This window comes from Haliotis rubra, unplaced genomic scaffold (assembly GCF_003918875.1).
Source record: "Haliotis rubra isolate DU_JTF1 unplaced genomic scaffold, ASM391887v1 Scf327, whole genome shotgun sequence".
NCBI classification, from domain to species: domain Eukaryota; kingdom Metazoa; phylum Mollusca; class Gastropoda; order Lepetellida; family Haliotidae; genus Haliotis; species Haliotis rubra.
This window is the reverse complement of record NW_025766999.1, coordinates 72,780-97,286: the sequence shown is the minus strand read 5'-3', so window position 1 is coordinate 97,286 and position 24,507 is coordinate 72,780. Positions and strand designations below refer to the sequence as shown.

The window sequence follows — 24,507 nt, the reverse complement described above, 5'->3', positions numbered from 1 at the left end:
GAAGGCTCAACCCGCGGGCAAGTTGAAATTATATCTGTACGTGATTATGGACGCGCAACTTAATATAGACAATGGGAGATTCGTGCAAGCCATCTACTGATGGCGGCAAGCCATCTACTAGGCCACTGCCTACTGATTTGCCCCGCGACCCACACTGCACCATAGTGTGCGGGCAGACTGGTTGTGGGAAGACCGTTTTCGTGTTGGATATGTTGGAGGGTTACTACAGGGATGTGTTCGACAACATCGTTATCATGTGCCCTACTCTGCAAATGAATAAAACGTACACGGAAAGACCTTGGGTGATGACGGACCCGGACGTACACAGAGTCGACCCGGGGACACGTCTGCAGGACTGGTTGAAAGCTCATCACGGGAAATTTAAAGGGGAGTCGACGCTGTTCATACTGGACGACTGCAGCGCTAATCGTGAGATAATAAAAAAGAGAGACATGCTATCGTACCTGGCCTTCTCTGGTCGGCACGCAAAGCACAGCGTCTGGGTACTAACGCAGAAGTTCAACTCGGTGTTGAAAGACCTCAGGGAGCAGACACGATGGGTGGCCTTATTTCACTGCAAGGACAGGGATTCGTTCGAGGAGTGTTTGAGAGAGAATGATGTGATGAGCAAATTAGAACGGGAACGGGTGAAGAAACAGCTCGCTGAAACTAAGCATGCTAAGCTCGTGCTCAAGACCGACCAACCCGTGGCCTATAGGGTGTTTTAGCTTAGCAAATGCCTAGCAAAGCTTAGCAAAGCTTAGCAAATGCTTAGCAAAGCTTAGCAATGCTTAGCAAAGCTTAGCAATGCTTAGCGTTTAGCACTTATCAGTTATAGTTATAGTTATGGTTGTTTTTGAAGTGTTCATCGTGTGCAACTTAACCTTCATTTCTCTGTGTTTCGTCTGTACTGTATATTATATAGTTAAAACTAAAACTTGCTTGTTACATTATAAGATGGAGTGTGATGAACTGCTCGAACAACAGTTGGTGCAACAATCACCACAGGTGAGTGACGACAAGCGAGAGAGACTGGTGGCGTTGGCTGTTGGTGGCAAAGCCAAACAGTACTTTGGAGACTGCACTCCCGATGAAATTCACAAAATGTCAGCCGAAGAAATGGATAAGCTATACGCTAGATACGAGTCTAGACTCGGGGCAGAGATGACGAAAACTATAGGATCGGCTATGACCCAGATATACACTGGTATTGCGTCGTACTTCCTTCCCATCCCCCCGGAGCGCCGACTTTACCTGTGGGAGGCCCTTGAGAAAGACCCTTTTATTGAACACGCCTTGAGCTCTATCAGCTGCGTGCTGTACCACAAATACGGTATGTTTCTAGCCCCGGTGACGGCGGCGATTATCACGGCAAAGCATTGCCAATTTAAGGAGGGGAAAAATAATAATAATAGTATAGATGGATGCTGCACAGGAGGAGACACCACCCCAAACCCCCAGGGAGGAGACCCCCACGTTGGGGAAACCCCAACTGGAGGTGAACCCTCCCGAGGTGAACCCTCCTACAGTCACCAGGCAGAAGAACCCTAAGAGAGTAGCTGCCGGTAAAAAAAAGGTGGTCTAACCAACATAAAAGTAACACATGGAGCCGGGCTCCACTCCTGTTGATTGCAGGCGCAACTGCTGTCGTGGCTATCTCATGGTTATATAACAAACAACCACCCAGGGAGCCCCAGGAGGAACCCCCACAATTAGAGGTCAACCCACATATCATGTTATAAAATATATATTTTTATATCATATACATAATGTCTGAGGGGAAAACGTTCGTCAACGACGCATACCACGCCACCGTGGTCGCCAGTCTAGCTGTAGGGTACGCTAGGTTGACCAAAATGGTGCTTAAACAACCGACTATCAAGCTAGATTTCAACCTGCAGGATATGGGTATGCTCATAATGAACCTTGGTATGGCGATGGCCACCAAGGACATCCTAGTAAAACAAGGGATACTACCTGAAAATATTATGAAGTAAATATAGGATGGCTACGATCGCCATGATGGTTGGTGGGGCGTTAGTAAATGCCCTGGCATTTTCCGGGAGTAATTTCCTCTTCTCGAAACTACGAGAGTCACACGCGGCTGAGATACAGGCAGAGCGTAAGCGGCATGACCTTGCTATTGAGAAATTACAAGCAGCACAATCTGAGTACGCGAAAAAACGTCTCCAGAGGATCGATTACATTAACGAACAACTCAGGCGTGAGAACCATGCCGTTAAAACATTCCACGATGTCGACGACGCAGCGAGAGAATACTACCTACTAACAGGTAAACAGCTGGAACCACTCAATAAGCCCACACTCGCTCAGTACTACACACCATCCAAGGGGCAAATGGACCGTGAACTGGTCTTCATCGCGCTGGGTATAGCAGCGACTGCGTTGGTTGCAAAACAATTAGACTAAGTACTCATATAAGTATACCAAAGATGAGACCTGCTCTGTACCGATGTGAATACATACTTATGGGGAAGAAAGAAGCCTGTGGTAGGAGATGCAGGACTGAGGGGTACTGTTGTTTCCACATGGGAAGCCCTAACTACACGTGTTCTGTGTGTGGTATAGGGGTTAAAGGGCACTACTGCCTATGTAAAGCTCACGGGGCGAACATAGTCAGATATCATCTCATCTACGAGAATAAAAAGGCCTACATAAAAGAACGTAGGCGCCTCCTCAGGATAGCAGTGTAGTGGCCCAATTAGAGACTGTTTACATCTAGGTATAACTATGATTGTGGAAATTGAGCCAAGGGAAAGTTGCCTGAGAAGCTGGCAGATGTATGTGGGGGAAAGTATAGATATCAGTGTTCTCAAACCCATGATTGTTAGCGACCTATATAAGGGGTGCTCGTTTACAATCATGGTGAAAGTAGGGTTTGATGTGCCATGGGCTGGGCACACTTGGAATTACTTTGATGGGGGGCGAGTAGATGCGCATGGGGAGATAGATATACTTATTGACGACTCGTTGCAAGTAATACAAAACACCCTACTATGCTGCGCATGTTCCGGGTGGGTCGAGGGAATAATCGATAAGGTGTATCTAGATATTTACTAAAGGATTTTATGGACGCCTCACTATATTTTTTATCAAGGTTGCAGGAGTTACCTCCCTTGCCGGCGGCCCAATTAGAGATTGATATACCTAGGTGTGTACGCAACTATGACTACTGTTAGTGAGCTCAAGCAGATCACGAGGCAGAGGGGTGTGATTGGTTATTCTCGAATGACCAAATCAGCCTTGTTGAGATTACTTAACATACAAGCACCTCCCACAGTAAAACGATTAAAAGCCCAAGCAAAAGAGCTTGGGTTCAAGAGTTATTCCAACCAGGGGAGAGCTGGGTTAGTCGCATTGTTATCACATGACCCAGTAGCAAAACCTCCCATTGTAAAACAATTAAAAGCCGAGGTAAGCAATTTGGGTTTAGGCGGATATTCCTGTATGAGGAAGCCACAGCTTGTAGAACTATTACGGCAGAATAGAGCTATTGACCTACAGTTCATACCCACTGAGCACGCTGTAGGTAACTATTTGAGAGGCTGGCGCATGCATGTTGATAGGAACATAGACATCACAGATATCAAGTCTCTGATCGCTGATAAAGTCAACCAGGAACTAAACAATTTGGGAAGTATAAAGTTTCAGATCACAGTGAAAATGTCGCTCGATAAGCAGGTGAGGAATGGGGTCACTGAGTACGTTCAGCCTTACTTCCGAGGTAAACAAGAAGTCGTGACTCATACAGAGACCATAGACGCATCAATCGATACCAGTTTTCAGCAGATACGAGAATACCTAGAACGCTACACACACTTGGGGTCCGGGTGGGTTGTTGATAAAATCGATAATGTCTATCTAGACATAGCTAACTACGTGCCGTTCAGAGGCGGGTCATACCTAGACTTGCCCCCCTACTATAAGAAAAAACATGCCATGGTCAACGTCAAGAATAGAGGAGACGATTGCCTGAGGGTAGCTATCAGGGCAGACTTGTATCCAGTTGACACTCATTCAGACAGGCTTTCTAGCTATCCCCAAGACGATGGGCTCAACTGGGATGGTATAGATGAACCAACCCCTATATCCCAGATCACCAAAGTAGAAAAACAGAATAATATAGCCATAAACGTCTTTGGGCACAAAGGTAACAAAACAATAGTGCACAGGGTCAGTCCAGTGTTGGGGGAGGAGGGTCGCCACGTTACCAATATATTCATGACCCAGCAAGGTGAAAAGTATCACTACATGCGGATAAAACATCTCAGCAGGCTATTGCACGACCAGTCGAAACACGTTGGGAAAAAACACTTTTGTGTGCGATGCCTGCACGGTTTCAGTCGAGCTGATTTATTAGAATCCCACCGGGAGGATTGCCAAGGTGTGGGGCAGACGGCCATACGAGTCGACATGCCTAAGGAAGGTGACAATATCCTAAAATTCGACAACCACAAGAACCAAATGTCTGTGCCTTATATCATCTACGCCAACTTTGAAGCCTTGGTCAAACCAGTTGAGGTTGCCGGGGGTACCCCCACAGGCGAGAGCTTCACACAGAAAACACAAGAGCATGAGGCTTGTGGGTTTGGATACGTTGTCGTCCGGTGTGATGGGAAAACGAAAGCTCCGGTAGTGTACAGGGGTCCCGACGCGGCTGAAAAGTTTCTAAAGTGTTTGCAGGAGGAAGAAAAAATTATTAGGAATGCACTGTATACAGTCGCTCCCATGCGTATGACCAAAGCCGACCAGCTAGCCCACGCCTGTAGCACTAACGGCCACGTGTGTGACTCACCACTTAACGGTGATTCGGTGAGAGATCACTGCCATGTCAAAGCTCACAGCGCGTGTAACCTCAAGCTTAGAATCAACCCCAAGACAATAAACATCCCTGTGGTCTTTCACAACTTGAGAGGGTATGACTCTCACTTGATCATGCAGGCCATCGCGAGGGTTGACGGCAACCTAACGTGCATCCCCAACAACATGGAGAGATACATTTCCTTTAGCTTGAATGGCCTGAGGTTCATCGACTCGGTTCAGTTCCTCCTGTCGTCACTCGACAGTCTGGTCAAGGCCAACGATACCTTCCCCATCACCAATCGATACACCGACGCCGAAACTAGACCCCTGCTGATGAGGAAGGGTGTGTACCCCTATGAGTGCATGGATGGCTGGGCCAAGTTCGCCGAGACCAGACTACCCCCCATCAGTGAATTTTACAGCAACCTGACCGACTCGGCAATATCCCAAGACGATTACTCACACGCTATTAACGTATGGAATAAACTGGGCTGTAAGAATCTGGGTGACTATCACGACCTATACTTGAGGACAGATGTACTGCTGTTAGCCGACGTGTTTGAGACGTTTAGGCGGACATGTTTCAAGCAGTATCAACTCGACCCCACATGGTACTACACCAGCCCAGGTCTGTCGTGGGATGCCTTGCTGAAAAAGACCGGAGTTAAGTTGGAATTGCTCACAGATTACGACATGCACCTATTCATTGAGAAAGGCTTGCGAGGTGGGATTTCCATGGCTACCAAACGATACGCGAAAGCAAATAATCAATACGTGAAGGGCTACGACCCGAGCAAGCCAACCAATCATATTCTCTACCTCGATGCCAACAACCTGTACGGCTGGGCCATGAGCCAGTATCTACCCACAGGGGGATTCGAATGGGCATCGCACGAGGTCGATGTTATGAGCATCGCACCAGATTCGAACAAAGGTTATATCCTCGAGGTGGATTTGGAATACCCCAAGGCATTACACACATCAAACAACAGCTACCCCCTGGCCCCCGAACGTATGAGGGTTAACCCAGACTGGATGTCTGAGTACCAACATAACTTGTTAGGGGGGTGGGTGGCAGACGTTGAAAAACTCGTGCCCAACTTAATGAATAAGACCAAGTAAATCGTTCACTATCGCAACCTACAGCTGTACCTGTCGTTGGGTATGAGGCTGACCAAAATACACAGGGTGCTCGTGTTCGACCAGAGCCCATGGATGGAGCCTTACATCAGAATGAACACAGACCTCCGAAAGCTTGCCACCAGTGACTTTGAGAGAAACCTCTACAAGCTCATGAACAACTCGGTGTTCGGCAATACTATGGAGAACCTGAGGAAACGTGTGACCGTGAAGCTGGTTTGGTCGAATGAGGAAGACAAGCTCAGGAGACTGATAGCCAGTCCGGCATTCAACCGTAGCAAGATATTCACGGACGACCTGGTTGCCCTACACATGAGGAAAAGCCACATCAAATTCAACCGGCCTGTTTACGTGGGGATGAGCATCCTCGATTTATCCAAACACCTGATGTACGACTTTTACTACAACGAGCTTAAGAAACAGTATGACGACAGGTGTGAAGTGCTGTACACTGACACGGATTCCCTGCTGATGGAGATTCGAACCGAGGACGTGTACGAGGACATGAAAAAAAACGCCTCGATTTGTATGACACCAGCGACTACCCCAAGGACCATGCCATACACAGCACGGTAAATAAAAAGGTCCTAGGTAAGATGAAGGACGAGTGTGCTGGCACGCCCATAGCCGAGTACATAGGCTTGAGGCCTAAGATGTACTCCATCCTGAAGGCCGACAATGGTGAGATTCGGAAGGCGAAGGGTGTTAAGAAGTACGTGGTGAAACAACACATCAAACACGCCAGATTCAAGGAAGCCCTGTTCAAGACCCGTACCTTTAGACATAAAATGAACACACTTAGAAGTGATGGGCATAGGATATACGGACTGACGATAAACAAGACGTCCCTGTCGCCGATGGACCCTAAGCGTTGGATAGCTATTGATGGGATCAACACGTACGCATACAGGCATGAGAAAATTGAGCCAAGATAGGCGACATGTCACGGAACCAGAGAAAGTTTGAGGCTCTTTACTACAGCCCGCGTGGGTACTGGAAAGGAGCTAGCGCTGTACATAAGCTGGCTAAAATGGCGCGAGTACCCCCAGAGGAGGCCAAAGTGTGGCTTGAAAAACAAGCCCTGTGGCAGATCTATTTACCGGCACCACGCTACGTGCCTAGAAGGAAGTTCGGTATTAACATACCCAATAGCGTTCACCAGGCCGACCTCCTATTCCTACCCCACGACAAGAGGTACAAGTATGCCTTAACCGTCGTGGATGTGGCCAGTCGCTACAAGGAAGCCGAACCCTTGACCACGAAAGACTCAGCCCAGGTAGCCCGCGGATTCGAACGCATATACAAACGCAGTCGGCTGACGTGGCCAACAGAGCTGCAAGTTGACCCCGGGCGGGAGTTCATGGGTATCGTGTCACACCTGCTGGATAAACACGATACCAAGGTCAGTCGTGGCATGGCCGGAGCCCATCGCAGCCAAGCCATAGTTGAGAGATTCAATACGACTTTGGCTGAACGCTTATTCGGGCATCAGTATGCGAGAGAGATGGCCAACCCGGGGAAACGATCGACTGAATGGGTAGTGCGGCTACCTAAGGTGGTGTCGGCCATAAACCACGAAACTACCCGTCTCACCGGCAAGAAACCAGCAGACACTATCAAACTAAAATCAATAGTGGCAGAGTCGGCTGCTCCATTGCGTGGGAAGGAGAAACAGATACCCGATAGGGCACTAGTGAGGTACCTATACCAGCCGGGGGAGCATGAGGGCGATAGCCGTAAGCGATCTATTTACCGGCACCACACTACGTGCCTAGAAGGAAGTTCGGTATTAACATACCCAATAGCGTTCACCAGGCCGACCTCCTATTCCTACCCCACGACAAGAGGTACAAGTATGCCTTAACCGTCGTGGATGTGGCCAGTCGCTACAAGGAAGCCGAACCCTTGACCACGAAAGACTCAGCCCAGGTAGCCGCGGATTCGAACGCATATACAAACGCAGTCGGCTGACGTGGCCAACAGAGCTGCAAGTTGACCCCGGGCGGGAGTTCATGGGTATCGTGTCACACCTGCTGGATAAACACGATACCAAGGTCAGTCGTGGCATGGCCGGAGCCCATCGCAGCCAAGCCATAGTTGAGAGATTCAATACGACTTTGGCTGAACGCTTATTCGGGCATCAGTATGCGAGAGAGATGGCCAACCCGGGGAAACGATCGACTGAATGGGTAGTGCGGCTACCTAAGGTGGTGTCGGCCATAAACCACGAAACTACCCGTCTCACCGGCAAGAAACCAGCAGACACTATCAAACTAAAATCAATAGTGGCAGAGTCGGCTGCTCCATTGCGTGGGAAGGAGAAACAGATACCCGATAGGGCACTAGTGAGGTACCTATACCAGCCGGGGGAGCATGAGGGCGATAGCCGTAAGCGATCTATTTACCGGCACCACACTACGTGCCTAGAAGGAAGTTCGGTATTAACATACCCAATAGCTGCGTTCACCAGGCCGACTCCTATTCCTACCCCACGACAAGAGGTACAAGTATGCCTTAACCGTCGTGGATGTGGCCAGTCGCTACAAGGAAGCCGAACCCTTGACCACGAAAGACTCAGCCCAGGTAGCCGCGGATTCGAACGCATATACAAACGCAGTCGGCTGACGTGGCCAACAGAGCTGCAAGTTGACCCCGGGCGGGAGTTCATGGGTATCGTGTCACACCTGCTGGATAAACACGATACCAAGGTCAGTCGTGGCATGGCCGGAGCCCATCGCAGCCAAGCCATAGTTGAGAGATTCAATACGACTTTGGCTGAACGCTTATTCCGGCATCAGTATGCGAGAGAGATGGCCAACCCGGGGAAACGATCGACTGAATGGGTAGTGCGGCTACCTAAGGTGGTGTCGGCCATAAACCACGAAACTACCCGTCTCACCGGCAAGAAACCAGCAGACGCTATCAAACTAAAATCAATAGTGGCAGAGTCGGCTGCTCCATTGCGTGGGAAGGAGAAACAGATACCCGATAGGGCACTAGTGAGGTACCTATACCAGCCGGGGGGAGCATGAGGGCGATAGCCGTAAGCGAGCCACTGACCCAATATGGTCTGTCAAAACTTACAACATAGATAAAGTGGACATGAAAACCGACGAGCCGAACTTGTACTACTTGAGAGATGGGCCAGGGAGAGGGTTTGTTAGAGAAGAATTATTGATCGTACCGTACGGCACAATGTTACCTCCTGCCAACGTGGCATAGTGCCACGTGTGGCTGGGAAGTTAACAAAACAACGTGGCATAGCGGCACAGTAGTGCCACGTGTGGGTGGGAAATCAACGGGGGCTCAAAAGTAGTAGATGCAATGGTGGCAAGATCTAAGGGCCCGACAAAAGCCTTATTTGTGAAATAAGGCTTTGCAGAGGCTTTTTGTTGGACTTGGTCCAGGACTATCATTGTATATACTACTCCACGAGATCATGAGGACTTTCACATGAACAGGTATATCAGATACTTATGTCGTTGTTACAAAGTTTAACTGCCACTGATGTTGTTTCAATCTGGAAAGGAGTCTGGGAATGATTGCTTCATTACGTTTCAACATGCAACACAGCCTAGAATACTTAGTTCTATTGGGAGTACGAAAGTGCAAGGAGATCAATTTACCTTTTCCCATCAAGTCATTGATCTGAAAGTGCAATGGTTGCATGACACCATTTCCGACGGTTATCTGATGAAGTTTTTCTCAGATTATGGGAGAGTTTTGGGCGTGCGCAGCCAGACTGAGTTTCTTGACAACTGCAAGATTGGCACTGGAGTTCGGTATGTATCTCTGGAACTTAAGTCCAATGATACGGATTTGCCATACATTGTGAAAATGGGGAAAAATATGTCCATGTTGATTTCTACAGCTGAACGTCTCCCAATTTGCTTTAAATGCAATAAGATCGGGCATGTGAAAAGTGATTTCCCTTATAGACGCCCATTATCCCTTAGTTCAGGACCTGCACCATCATATGCTAATGTGGCTGGGAATGACAATTGGAGTAGTGTCGATTCTGAAATTATGTCAGAGAATGGGGAGGAAGAGGAGGTGTGCGATGATTTAGAGACAGATGTGGGAAGAGAAAGGGACAGACAGGATTTCAGTAGAGAGGAAGAGGTGGGCGAGGAAAATATGTCTTCCCCTCCTACTTTATCGAGTGAACAGACACAGGAGAACTTTTCTCAAGAAGGGGATAAGTGTCTAGCGGATATTGACTTTCCTCGGCCTGGTGTCACTGTTCCACGAGGCAGGAAAGCAGGGAAGACTAATAAGGGAAATAAAAGAGGGCTAGAGACATCTTCACCATCCCCCACAAGAACACATGCATTTGCAAATACAGGTCTAGGGGAAATGGCTGGTTTCGCTGAAGAAAAGAGAGCCTCAAGAAGCCCATAGGGGGAGAGGAAATCCACGACAAGTAAATGCAAACTTCAACCAAAACCTCAATGATAACGAACATGCTATGCTTATGGACTATGAGCAAAAGATCAGTGATTAAAACCAAACTTCTCCTTCTTAAGGGAGTACGTCTGTTTCAAATTGGTATATATGTTAAATTACTATAAATAATCTTAGATAAATATCATTAAAATTTTGTCACAAACAAAAAACACCAATGTTTAATTTTACTACAATCAATTGTAATGGGTTGCTTTCTTCTACTGAAAAAATAAATAATTTGTGCTATAAATTTCATGCTAGTATTGACTTTCTATTTCTACAGGAAACCCATGTTTATGATATCCATATTGCTAAGCATTTTGGGAATAAATGTCAGGGTAAATGTTATTGGGCTTTTGGAACTAATAATAGTAGAGGAGTAGGTGTAATAATTAAAAACAAAATTGATTTTGATTTAGATTATTTTAAGTTTGATGTAGATGGGAGGTATTTGATATTAGACGGAAGGATTAAAGGGGTTAAAATTAGATTAATTAATATTTATGCTCCAAATAACTCTGAAGAGAGGGAAATGTTCTTTCGAAATGTTTCGCAATTTTTAGTTACTAGTAGGTTATTAATCATAGGGGGGGATTTTAACTGTGTTTACAATACAAAACTAGATAAGATAGGTGGGAATCCCTGTAGCACACAACAGGGGGCTAATATTATTAGACAATGGGTTTCTTACTTTTCTATTACTGATATATTTCGTTCTGTATTTCCAGATTCGGTGTTGGTGTCTTGGCACAATACTATTGGTGTTGGGTGTAGACTTGACCGCTTTTACTTCTCATCTTCCCTACTATCCGCTGTCGACACTGCGACCATTTCTCCATGCTCCTTCTCTGACCATGACTACGTCCAGGTAATGCTCAAAGGTTTTGAAGGGATAGATTTTGGTACATCATTTTGGAAATGTAATAACTCTGTTTTAGATTTAGAATTTAAACAACTCTTTGTTTTGCATTACTTTGGAATGGTGGGATGCATTCAAAACCTTATTGAAACATTGTGTAAATATTTTGCAGAAACGCAGGAAAATTAAACGATCCCATCAGAAGCATTTGGAACATCAGTATCATTGTCTATGCCGTGCAGAATCTGCAAATCCCGGTTCATATATTGACCAAATTAAGGAGACCAAAAGGCAATTAAATGAATTTGAAAATATGGAATTTAAAGGTCATTTGATTCGATCTAAAGCAAAGGACCTAGAAAATGGTGAAAAACCATCGGTTATTTCTTACGTATGGAAGCAAAGAGAGGTCAAATGAAATCAATATCTTCAATTTTAGACTCTTCGGTCCATTTAGTGAAATCCTCTCAGGTCATCATGGGTGGTTTTGTAAATAATTATTTCGGAATTATTTTCGGCTGAACCCATTGATGAGGAAATATGTAAAGACTTCCTTACTGATCTACCTAAATTTAATTTGGAACGTTCGACCCTACTAGAAGGTGAAATTACAAAAGAAGACATTCTAAGTGCTCTTAAAGCTATGGGTAGCAGCAAGTCTCCAGGTTCGGAGGGGCTTACTAAGGAGATTTATTTGTTTCTGTTTGATGTTCTTGGTGATGTTCTTCTTCGTCTTGTACACTTGTGTTTCACTGAAGGGCGTTTACCTAGTTCTTCAAAAATCTCCTTATTACTTTAATATGCAAGGATGTTAACAATTCAAATAACGTCCGTAATTGGCGTCCTATTTCATTGTTAAATGTTGATGTCAAAATTATTTCCAAAATATTATGCACACGTTTAGGTAAGTGTAAATGCAAGAATTCTTTACATACATTTCAATGTACAAATTCTTTCAAATGAAATTGTTTACTAAGTTATGACAATTGGTTTTAAGTATTTGATCCATGGTGGTCCAATAATTAAAACACTTAATTAAAATCTAAAGTTCATTTCCATTTAAATCCTTATCAGTCAAAAGTGTAAACAATGGGGCCCAGTAAATGTCCATTACCCTGTGGCCTTAACCTTCATGTGTGATGTCAAAGCTCACAGGTCACATCATGACCTCTCCAAAGCTCATGCATTTTGGAGCACATGCTTGCCAAAGTGTATTGGACCCCCATGCTGCCTGGTTGTCACCCAGCTGACTGTAAGCTGAACTATGTAAAGACACATATGTGAGTACTTTACCCTGTCATTGCTAGGTTGTACTATCTCTAAATTACAATGAAATTGTATATATGCCAAAATGTTAATTGGTTGTGCAAAAATTGTTGATATATTTCACACAATTATTTGTAAATTTGTAGTTGTTACTTTTGCAATTTCAATGTATTCACATATCATTCGAATGAAACATTGAATGTTATGTGCTCTGAAATTTGACATTTTGTGAATTTCATCGAACGCTATTGTTTGTTGTAGTTTTCTGAACCTCATCAGCTCATCAGCAACTTTACTCTTCAAGTGAACGCAATAATATTCATCAAATCCTCAGCAGCAGCCACTTATTATGAACTGTAATTTCTCAAATATTAATACATTAAACCCTGTTGATGCGAGTATTAGTTTTTGTGTTCTGCATTAACAGTAAGGTTATTGGTGATGTGGTTCATCAAGATCAAACATGTGCCATTCCTGGTCGATCTATTCAAGATAATTGTCACTTAAAACGCAATGTGTTGGATTACGTGGAGCAAAAAAAAACTCCCATGTGCTCTAGTAAGTTTAGATCAAGAAAAGGCTTTTGATAGAGTCTCCCATAAACTTTTATTTAACTCATTCAGGCCGAGAGACGCATATATGGGGCAATTTAATCAGCTCCTCACAGCGAGTGACGTGTTTATGGGGCAGGTAATTAGCAGTTTCTCACAGCGAGGGCCCCATACAGTCGTCAACAGAAAGCACCTCTTATTCAGCGAGAGACGCACATGTGTGTTGTACTTTTAAAAATCGCACTGTACATATTATTTCAACCAATTTAGCAGTACTGAGCAAATGTTAGCTTTTCTTACGAGAGATCCCACCTTTAGTATCAGTCAGAAGAAGTATTTAAAGTGTTTTGATAACATTTGCTAATCATTATCATAGGCTTGTACAGCGTTTAGCAAATGAACGCATGTTGGCGAGAAAGGGGATTATGAAGTTTTTACAGAGGTAAGTGCCTGGTACTCTTCCTTGGGAATGGATACTAAAATACTTCGTATGCACCTTGATTGAATTAGATGTAATGGTTTAGAGGTTACTAAAAATTATATTTCCTTCAACTACCTAATAAATAGGAAACAATATACGAAATTTCAAGGACATTCAAAGAATTCAAACACAATAGAATAGTTTGAATTTACTTTTTAGGCATCAGTACGTTGTCACGTTTCATATACTCAAACATAATGTATAAACACAAGTAATTATACATCCAAGCTCGAATAGATTAAACATAATTGAACTTACTAATTTGAAGTTTACTGAATTGTAACTAGTTGTTTTCCATAATCTAAAGTTCGTAATGTTACCTAAGCGAATATAAAGTGATAAGTCACGCCTTTGCATCGAATACATATATACATGTCAGTGTTATTACAACAATGAAATCTTTTACTACGTTTGTTACAAAAGACAGTAAGTTGGTAATTCAAAACATTGTCACACATGGACAGAAGTAATATCATAAGTTATTACATGTAAGCCATACAAAGGTATTTCAAGCATTTTTGTTCAAGCTGTTGAAAGTTTCATGTTGATTTGAATTGTCAGTTTTCCATGCAATTTACATGAGCATTCTGTAAAACGTTTGTATTTGATCTGTGTAATTATCAAATCCGGTGCAATTATCACGTGTATCAATCAACTCAGTCTCTATTGATCCATCGTCAATAAAAGCTGAATAGTATATCAGTTACGGTATCGATACACATGCGTATAATCACTCAAGCAGATTACAGTAATGAGATAATTGAACGCCTCTTTCGACCTTGAAATAAAAGCCTCCTGTAGAATGCATATGTAGTTACGTCCTTGTTGAAAGGTTTGTCCCGTGACAAGTGTAAAATAAACAGATGCGCTGTTATATCATTGTACATCTTGCTTTATGGAGTCACGCCCCTCTCTGTATTGTTTATACATGCATGCACATCTGTAATCTTATGAACCTCGTTTGCATTCAGTAAAGATATAAACACGCCCACCTTTATAAATATTGGGGGTGGGGGTGTCAACTATAAGTTTATACTCTATAATAATTCAGTATAGTGTCACCTCGTGAATTCTGTAATGCGTGTACTCTAGTTTGGATAGTCATTCGTATCAAGGTGAAGATTATATTTACATGTACAGCAAACCATTATGTTTCATGTACTAGTTGTGTGCATAAAATGTATATGAAAATAAATGCTACCTCTACTCAGGGCTTGGATTTCAATCGCTTTGTTTTACTTATCGAAAAACACTAAAATGAGGACAAATAAACTCGCCAAAGTGACTATCTACTCCTATTTGTCTTATGTGTATATTTCATACATTGTAGGCACCCCTTGAAGAGCAACCTCCTCGTGGTGGGTGCTGGGTAACGCCAATGGCTCTTCGCCCCTGTGTGGACCCGGGGTCGAATAGGTCCACAGCACCCCATTGCTGGTCGTAAGAGGCGACCAAATTGGGCAACCCGTTTGCCGTGGGTTGCATCCCTGTGTCGGCAGAGAAAGGGAGTCTGGTGGTTGAGGATGACGGAACCGGCAATAGTGTTCACTAATCCAACACACCACTTCGACCCAAACTTTGCCTAGACGGGTGGTAGAATAGGCCCGATTCTACCAATCGGCTGGTCACGCCTTGCCCTGTGCATGGAATGTCTATACAAAACGTGGTATTACATAACACTTTTGACCATGTTCAAAATGTTAACACTATTCTACGAAACAAATTAGCCTCGCAGACCCATGCACAGAAGGCGGTGGCTCATGGGCCAATCTGGTGATGCTGACCTCCGATTTCTGTACGTCTCCAATTGATTGTCATGGACAGAACCATCCTGACCTTTAATCTGGTAGGCAGCTACAGCATTTCATGTCAAATTCGCTGGAGTATAACATCCCCTTATCCCTGGTCTTTGCAGCTCGGAGACCCGCTGCAATATAAGATCGTCCTTGTTGACACTCCACGGTGGGTGGGGACAGGGGATGCCGAACCACATTACCCACAGCATGGCTTCCCAATACCCCGGTTCAAAACGAAGACATATGGATACCGACAATTCCTCGTCTGACGAGAGTACGCCCCCCCGACCTGACTACTGGCCACGCTTCCTGATTATTGACGCTTGTGACAAACAACCTTTGCAATTGAACCCCTTTGCAATCTCCAAAGGTATCGCTGGTATCTGCGGAGAGGTTGCCAATGTCACAAAGCTCCGATCTGGCTCAGTATAGTGTCACCTCGTGAATTCTGTAATGCGTGTACTCTAGTTTGGATAGTCATTCGTATCAAGGTGAAGATTATATTTACATGTACAGCAAACCATTATGTTTCATGTACTAGTTGTGTGCATAAAATGTATATGAAAATAAATGCTACCTCTACTCAGGGCTTGGATTTCAATCGCTTTGTTTTACTTATCGAAAAACACTAAAATGAGGACAAATAAACTCGCCAAAGTGACTATCTACTCCTATTTGTCTTATGTGTATATTTCATACATCGTAGGCACCCCTTGAAGAGCAACCTCCTCGTGGTGGGTGCTGGGTAACGCCAATGGCTCTTCGCCCCTGTGTGGACCCGGGGTCGAATAGGTCCACAGCACCCCATTGCTGGTCGTAAGAGGCGACCAAATTGGGCAACCCGTTTGCCGTGGGTTGCATCCCTGTGTCGGCAGAGAAAGGGAGTCTGGTGGTTGAGGATGACGGAACCGGCAATAGTGTTCACTAATCCAACACACCACTTCGACCCAAACTTTGCCTAGACGGGTGGTAGAATAGGCCCGATTCTACCAATCGGCTGGTCACGCCTTGCCCTGTGCATGGAATGTCTATACAAAACGTGGTATTACATAACACTTTTGACCATGTTCAAAATGTTAACACTATTCTACGAAACAAATTAGCCTCGCAGACCCATGCACAGAAGGCGGTGGCTCATGGGCCAATCTGGTGATGCTGACCTCCGATTTCTGTACGTCTCCAATTGATTGTCATGGACAGAACCATCCTGACCTTTAATCTGGTAGGCAGCTACAGCATTTCATGTCAAATTCGCTGGAGTATAACATCCCCTTATCCCTGGTCTTTGCAGCTCGGAGACCCGCTGCAATATAAGATCGTCCTTGTTGACACTCCACGGTGGGTGGGGAGAGGGGATGCCGAACCACATTACCCACAACATGGCTTCCCAATACCCCGGTTCAAAACGAAGACATATGGATACCGACAATTCCTCGTCTGACGAGAGTACGCCCCCCCGACCTGACTACTGGCCACGCTTCCTGATTATTGAGGCTTGTGACAAACAACCTTTGCAATTGAACCCCCTCTGCAATCTCCAAAGGTATCGCTGGTATCTGCGGAGAGGTTGCCAATGTCACAAAGCTCCGATCTGGCTCTCTCCTGATAGAATGTACCCGGAAACACCAATCTGTAAATCTTCTCAAAATACAAGAATTTGTAAATATCAAGGTCGCTGTCTCAGCACACAAAACCCTTAATTCGTATAGAGGCATTGTACGGGACAGAGCTCGATGCCTGTCTGACATGACTGAAGAACAAATTGTCAAGGAACTCTCTCAGCAATCCGTCACAGCCGTCAAACGATTTACCTCCAAAAAGGATGGTGTTGTTCAACCAACGAACACCTATCTCTTCACGTTCGCGCGAGCAAACATTCCTGACTCGATTAGAGCTGGTTATTGTAGCATTGGTGTGGAGGTGTATGTCCCCAATCCACTCTGGTGCTACAACTGCCAAAAGTTTGGACATGGATCCAAGTCCTGTCGTTCCTCTGCTGTCTGTTACCGCTGTGGTGACAAGCATGAGGGCAACGACTGTACTAAGGAAGTGAAGTGCACAAACTACGGTGGTAACCATATGGCCTCTTCCAAGTTCTGCCCAGTATGGAAACGCGAATCCGAGATACTGAAGATAAAACACAAAGAAAATATCTCCTTTCACGAAGCAAAGAAGAGGGTTGCAAGTCTAACTGCAGCCCCTTCAACCATCACCTACTCTGCTGCTGTTTCCCGTCCTACCATCACTACTGCAACCATCTCATGTCAGACCGACCTGACATGGGTCACGTCTTCCCACTTCAACGGCCATAACCCCCTAACCCCCTATGGGGGAGTAATGATACAAATAGTAAGGGAAAGATCCTTGAAGAGTTTCTCTCCAATAATGATGTATGCATCTTCAACGATGGATCAAACACCTACCTCCATCCTGCCACTGGATCATACTCTGCTCTCGATCTATCACTTACAGATTCTAATCTTTTAAATGAGTTTGAATGGTCGGTCCATGACGACCTTTGCGGAAGCGACCACTTCCCAACAATTCTTACTCCTATCAACCCCACGGATGAGCCACCATCAACAAGATGGAATTTTACTAAGGCCAACTGGCCTTTATTCCAAACCCTATGTTCAGAAAAACTTAGGCCGGACAACTTCAGGAATGTTCCTGACCCCATGGAACTATTTTCAGACGTCCTAAATGCCATCGGAGACAAAACTATTCCTAAGTCCTCTGCAAACCCGCACATACGTAAACCATGGTTTGATACAAACTGCAAACAAGCTAGGAAAAATAGGAAGAAGGCGGAAAAATATTTCCGACAACATCCGACAGTGCATAACCTGAATGCTGTTAAAATGACAAATGCCAGAGCAAAACGTACCTTCAAACAAACTAAACGCCGCTCATGGAGGAAATATGTGTCCAAAATCAACTCCCGCACACCCATGTCCAAGGTGTGGAACATGATTCAAAAGATCAAGGGCAAAAGGGTCAAAATCAGGAGTTCACCACCTGAAAGATGGCGACTCCCTTCTAACAAATAAATCTGAAATTGCAAACAAACTTGGCGAAACTTTGGCAAACCACTCCTCCTCATCAAATTATAACCCTCAGTTCCAGAAATATCAAACCCAACAAGAAAAGAAACCAGTCAATTTTAACTCTGATAATGGGGAGGATTACAACGAAACGTTTTCCCTCCATGAATTACGTACTGCCCTAGGACAGGCTCACGACACTGCGGCAGGAGCTGATGAAATCCATTATCAGCTTCTGAAACACCTCCCGGACATAGGCTTGGAAACACTCCTAAATATATTTGATGACATCTGGACATCCGGACACTTCCCCCCTTCGTGGCACAATGCCATCATCATCCCTATACCAAAACCCGGTCGCGACCATACTGACCCCTCAAACTACCGTCCTATATCAGTAACTAGCTGTGTTTGCAAAACCATGGAGCGCATGGTCAACAATCTATTAATCTGGTACTTGGAGACCAATAACCTCTTCAGTGACCTCCAATGTGGTTTCCGAAAAAACCGAAGTACCATTGACCATCTGGTGCGTCTGGAAGCATTCATCAAAAACTCCATTGTCAACAAACAACATGCAGTATCTATCTTTTTCGACTTAGAAAAAGCATATGATACAACATGGAAACATGGTATCCTAAAAGATTTACACGAGTTTGGATTGAGGGGTAGACTACCTCAATTCATATCTCGGTTTCTAAATAACAGACAATTCCAAGTTCGGGAGGGTTCCACACTGTCTGACTACTTCCACCAAGATCAGGGCGTCCCCCAAGGCAGCATCCTGTCTGTCACACTTTTTAGCATCAAAATTAACAGCCTCACTAACGTTCTGAACAGTTGCGTTGATGGGTCCCTTTTCGTCGATGACTTCAATATTTCATGTCGTGGTAAGAACATGCACGCAATAGAAAGGCAGCTACAACTCTGCCTTAACAAAATCCAAAAATGGGCCAATGAAAATGGTTTTAGGTTTTCAAAATCCAAAACAAATTGTATTCACTTTTGTCGTAAATACAAACCACACAAGGATCCAGACCTAACTTTAGATGGTACTCCCATCAAAGTAGTAGAAGAGGCCAAATTCCTTGGACTCATATTCGACCGCCACCTGACATTCTTACCACACATAAAATATGTGAAAACAAAGTGCCTGAAGGCTTTAGACTTGCTAAAAGTAGTTTCAAATACAGAGTTGGGAGGGGATCAGACCACCCTCCTTCACCTGTACAGATCATTAGTCCGCAGTAAACTGGATTATGGCTCCATTGTCTACGGTGGAGCCTGCAAAAGCAATTTAGACAAATTAGACTCTATCCACCACCAAGGACTAAGGCTCTGCCTGGGAGCTTTTAGGACCTCTCCGGTAGACAGTCTATATGCGGAGGCCAATGAACCTTCCCTTGAACAACGCCGCATTAAACTCTCACTGCAGTATATCACTAAATTACGTTCAAATGAGTCCAATCCAGCATACAATTGTGTTTTCAACCCGCTCTATGAAAACTTATTTCCTAAACTGCCAAGCCTGGTCCCACCACTTGGAATAAGGATCAAACCACACATATCTGCAGCTAAAATTGATCTCAACATCATTGCGCCTTACCGACTTCTGTCCTCACCACCATGGCAAATGGTGAAACCACAGATCGATCTTACCCTCACCAAACTCAAAATGTCTGAAACAAATCCCTTGGTGTTCCAACAGGAATACAACCAGTTACGTTGGAAGTATAACACTCACAGATCCATCTTCACAGACGGATCCAAGGACGATGGCCAAGTTGCCAGCGCTACAGTCATTGGAGCCAAGACTGTCTCCTCTAGGATCCCCGACAACAGTTCCATTTTCACCGCTGAAGCCAAAGCTATCTTCTCAGCTCTGACCTACATTCAACAGCAAAATCAGTCCAAAAACTTCATCGTATTTACAGATTCATTGTCCTGCCTTCAAGCACTTCTAAACGTGACTTCAAGTCACCCAATCATCCTGGACATATTAGAACTGTACAACGACCTTTCTACTAGCCAATATGACATCATCCTCTGCTGGTTGCCGGGTCACGTCGGCATAGCAGGTAACACTAAGGCCGATGCTGCAGCAAAGCAGCTCTTGAAAAGCCCTATCTCCACTGCTAATCCCGTACAGTGATTTCAAACCCACTATCAAAAGCTATACTCGGGACTTGATGCAAAAAAGGTGGGACACCCAAGTAGGAAGAAACAAACTCCATGAATTGAAGCCAACAGTCGGTTACACCTGCTTGGGTTGCCAGTCAAGACGTGATGAAGTAATTTTACGACGATGTCGTATTGGCCATAGTCGGTTTACACATGACTATCTGCTAAAAACAGATGGGGATGGACCCCCCATATGTCTCTCCTGCGATGAGGCTCTCACCGTCAAGCATATTCTGCTTGACTGTGTGGATTTTACATCTGCAAGGGACTCGCATTATCACGCAACCAATCTGAAAGATCTGTTCTCCAACGTGAGCGCTCATCTGATACAAAACTACCTGAGGGAAGTCGATCTATATCATAAAATGTAACTGTGTAATGTCAATAACGAATGTATCTGCTTTTCAATCTAGTGCTATGACATTCTCTGTTCTAAAAATGACAACGTAATGAATGTATGTCTTTGAAACGAAACCACTTTGTACTTACAATGTATATTAATGCAGACTTGTTCTCGTCACTATATGGCTGGAATGTGTTGGATTACGTGGAGCAAAAAAAACTCCCATGTGCTCTAGTAAGTTTAGATCAAGAAAAGGCTTTTGATAGAGTCTCCCATAAATTTTTATTTAACTCATTCAGGCCGAGAGACGCATATATGGGGCAATTTAATCAGCTCCTCACAGCGAGTGACGTGTTTATGGGGCAGGTAATTAGCAGTTTCTCACAGCGAGGGCCCCATACAGTCGTCAACAGAAAGCACCTCTTATTCAGCGAGAGACGCACATGTGTGTTGTACTTTTAAAAATCGCACTGTACATATTATTTCAACCAATTTAGCAGTACTGAGCAAATGTTAGCTTTTCTTACGAGAGATCCCACCTTTAGTATCAGTCAGAAGAAGTATTTAAAGTGTTTTGATAACAATTGCTAATCATTATCATAGGTCTTGTACAGCGTTTAGCAAATGAACGCATGTTGGCGAGAAAGGGGATTATGAAGTTTTTACAGAGGTAAGTGCCTGGTACTCTTCCTTGGGAATGGATACTAAAATACTTCGTATGCACCTTGATTGAATTAGATGTAATGGTTTAGAGGTTACTAAAAATTATATTTCCTTCAACTACCTAATAAATAGGAAACAATATACGAAATTTCAAGGACATTCAAAGAATTCAAACACAATAGAATAGTTTGAATTTACTTTTTAGGCATCATTACGTTGTCATGTTTCATATACTCAAACATAATGTATAAACACAAGTAATTATACATCCAAGCTCGAATAGATTAAACATAATTGAACTTACTAATTTGAAGTTTACTGAATTGTAACTAGTTGTTTTCCATAATCTAAAGTTCGTAATGTTACCTAAGCGAATATAAAGTGATAAGTCGCGCCTTTGCATCGAATACATATATACATGTCAGTGTTATTACAACAATGAAATCTTTTACTACGTTTGTTACAAAAGACAGTAAGTTGGTAATTCAAAACATTGTCACACATGGACAGAAGTAATATCATAAGTTATTACATGTAAGCCATACAAAGGTATTTCAAGCATTTTTGTTCAAGCTGTTGAAAGCTTCATGTTGATTTGAATTGTCAGTTTTCTATGCAATTTACATGAGCATTCTGTAAAACGTTTGTATTTGATCTGTGTAATTATCAAATCCGGTGCAATTATCACGTGTATCAATCAACTCAGTCTCTATTGATCCATCGTCAATAAAAGCTGAATAGTATATCAGTTACGGTATCGATACACATGCGTATAATCACTCAAGCAGATTACAGTAATGAGATAATTGAACGCCTCTTTCGACCTTGAAATAACAGCCTCCTGTAGAATGCATATGTAGTTACGTCCTTGTTGAAAGGTTTGTCCCGTGACAAGTGTAAAATAAACAGATGCGCTGTTATATCATTGTACATCTTGCTTTATGGAGTCACGCCCCTCTCTGTATTGTTTATACATGCATGCACATCTGTAATCTTATGAACCTCGTTTGCATTCAGTAAAGATATAGACACGCCCACCTTCATAAATATTGGGGGTGAGGGTGTCAACTGCAAGTTTATACTCTATAATAATTCAGTATAGTGTCACCTCGTGAATTCTGTAATGCGTGTACTCTAGTTTGGATAGTCATTCGTATCAAGGTGAAGATTATATTTACATGTACAGCAAACCACTATGTTTCATGTACTAGTTGTGTGCATAAAATGTATATGAAAATAAATGCCACCTCTACCCAGGGCTTGGATTTCAATCGCTTTGTTTCGCTTATCGAAAAACACTAAAATGAGGACAAATAAACTCGCCAAAGTGACTATCTACTCCTATTTGTCTTATGTGTATATTTCATACATCGTTACCAGTGTGTATGTTTACAATACACAAACTGTTACATGATAGCTTGAGTTGATAAAGCCGAAACCCAGCATATCGACTGGTCAAGGATATAGCCAATAACCAATCTCTATCCAAGCTGCTGAGTGACCAAACGTGCTCTTCAGAAATTTCGCCCACGCCCCATCACCTGTCCTTTCCTCTGTGACAGGTATCCCATGTTACGATTGGTCGCAGATAACATATGGCCAGCCACTACATTGAACAGTTGAGATACCGAACGTTCTATTCGGGAAATTTGATGACGCCCTATCACGTGACTCTTTGTTTTATGTCTATGCAAGGAATATGTAGTATACATTTTGTATATGTATGTTTGTATGGTGTCGTATGTTTCTGCATTAAATCTGTATGAACTAAAGTGCAATGCTATGAATGTGCTTTGTGCTAGTCACAGACTAGCGTTATAGTACTTTCATTAAAATAATTCGTAAACAGTAGAAATGTATCGGCAAAACCGCTATTTTCGTCGAAGATTATAAAGTACGAAAGTAAATTCTTCTTTACAGTATGTCATTGTAATAGATGTTTTGTAAATTTAAACCTCACACAATGATATAAGAGAGAGAATTTGTGTCTCATCTGTTACATACAAAGAATACATGTGTATGCATATTGTGATAAAATATAAATGTACAAGTCGACAAAAGGTCTACAAGAGAAACTTGCAATAAAATTACATAAAGCTTGCAATACACGACATGTATTCACACCTGATGGGTCAAAATTTTATATACTGACATATCCAGTGCAGTTATAGTTAACCAGCACATATCACGATCTTTTCCGGTCACGAGGTCTGTCAGGCAAGGATGTGGATTATCCCCTTCCTTGTATGTACTTACACTGGAACCTCTACTTAACAAAAATCCGTCAAAATCAGTCAATAAAAGGAGTGCAATTACCAGGCACTGATGATTCAGCAAAGATATCTGAATATGCTGATGATGGGCTGGGATTTTGTACATCAGACGCTTCAATTCAGAATCTTTTAGGCATGTATGATACCTTTAGCAAAGCGTCTGGGTCCAAATTGAATATGTCTAAAACAAAAGGAATTTTTGTTGGTAAGTGGAAAACAAGGTCAGACCACCCTTTTGGTATATCTTGGATTGACCAGTCAAAAAGTGTTGGAATTATTGTTGGCAATGGGGTCAATGCTGATGATCAGTTTCATCCAGTATCCAAAAATTTCATACTGTTCTATAAATATGTAGTGGGCGTTCTGTTTCTATCTTTGGCAAGGCAGTACTGTGTAATATTTTAAGCCTTATCAAACTGTGGTACCGTGAGTAGTAGCCCCATTTTCAAATCAGTACGTCGACCTTTTCCAAAGAGAGACATTTCGATTTATTTGGAGGTCCAAAGCTGAACCGATTCGGCGCTCCATTTTATATAAATCTGTTTTGGACAGTGGCCTTGGTGTCATTCACATCAAGTCAAAATTACAGGCTTTACAGTTAAAACATATTCAAAAGCTCTTAAAGGGCAGTTCAGCAAAA

The 24,507-nt window shown here is 43.4% G+C and overlaps 1 long non-coding RNA gene across 1 annotated transcript; it reads left to right on the top strand.

Annotated features, from left to right (window-relative positions):
• The first annotated feature begins 12,317 nt into the window (after positions 1-12,317).
• Positions 12,318-12,933, top strand: LOC124283998. The gene is made up of 2 exons (XR_006900452.1): positions 12,318-12,549; positions 12,797-12,933. It is a non-coding gene; the product is annotated as an uncharacterized LOC124283998 (long non-coding RNA).
• The last annotated feature ends 11,574 nt before the right edge of the window (positions 12,934-24,507 follow it).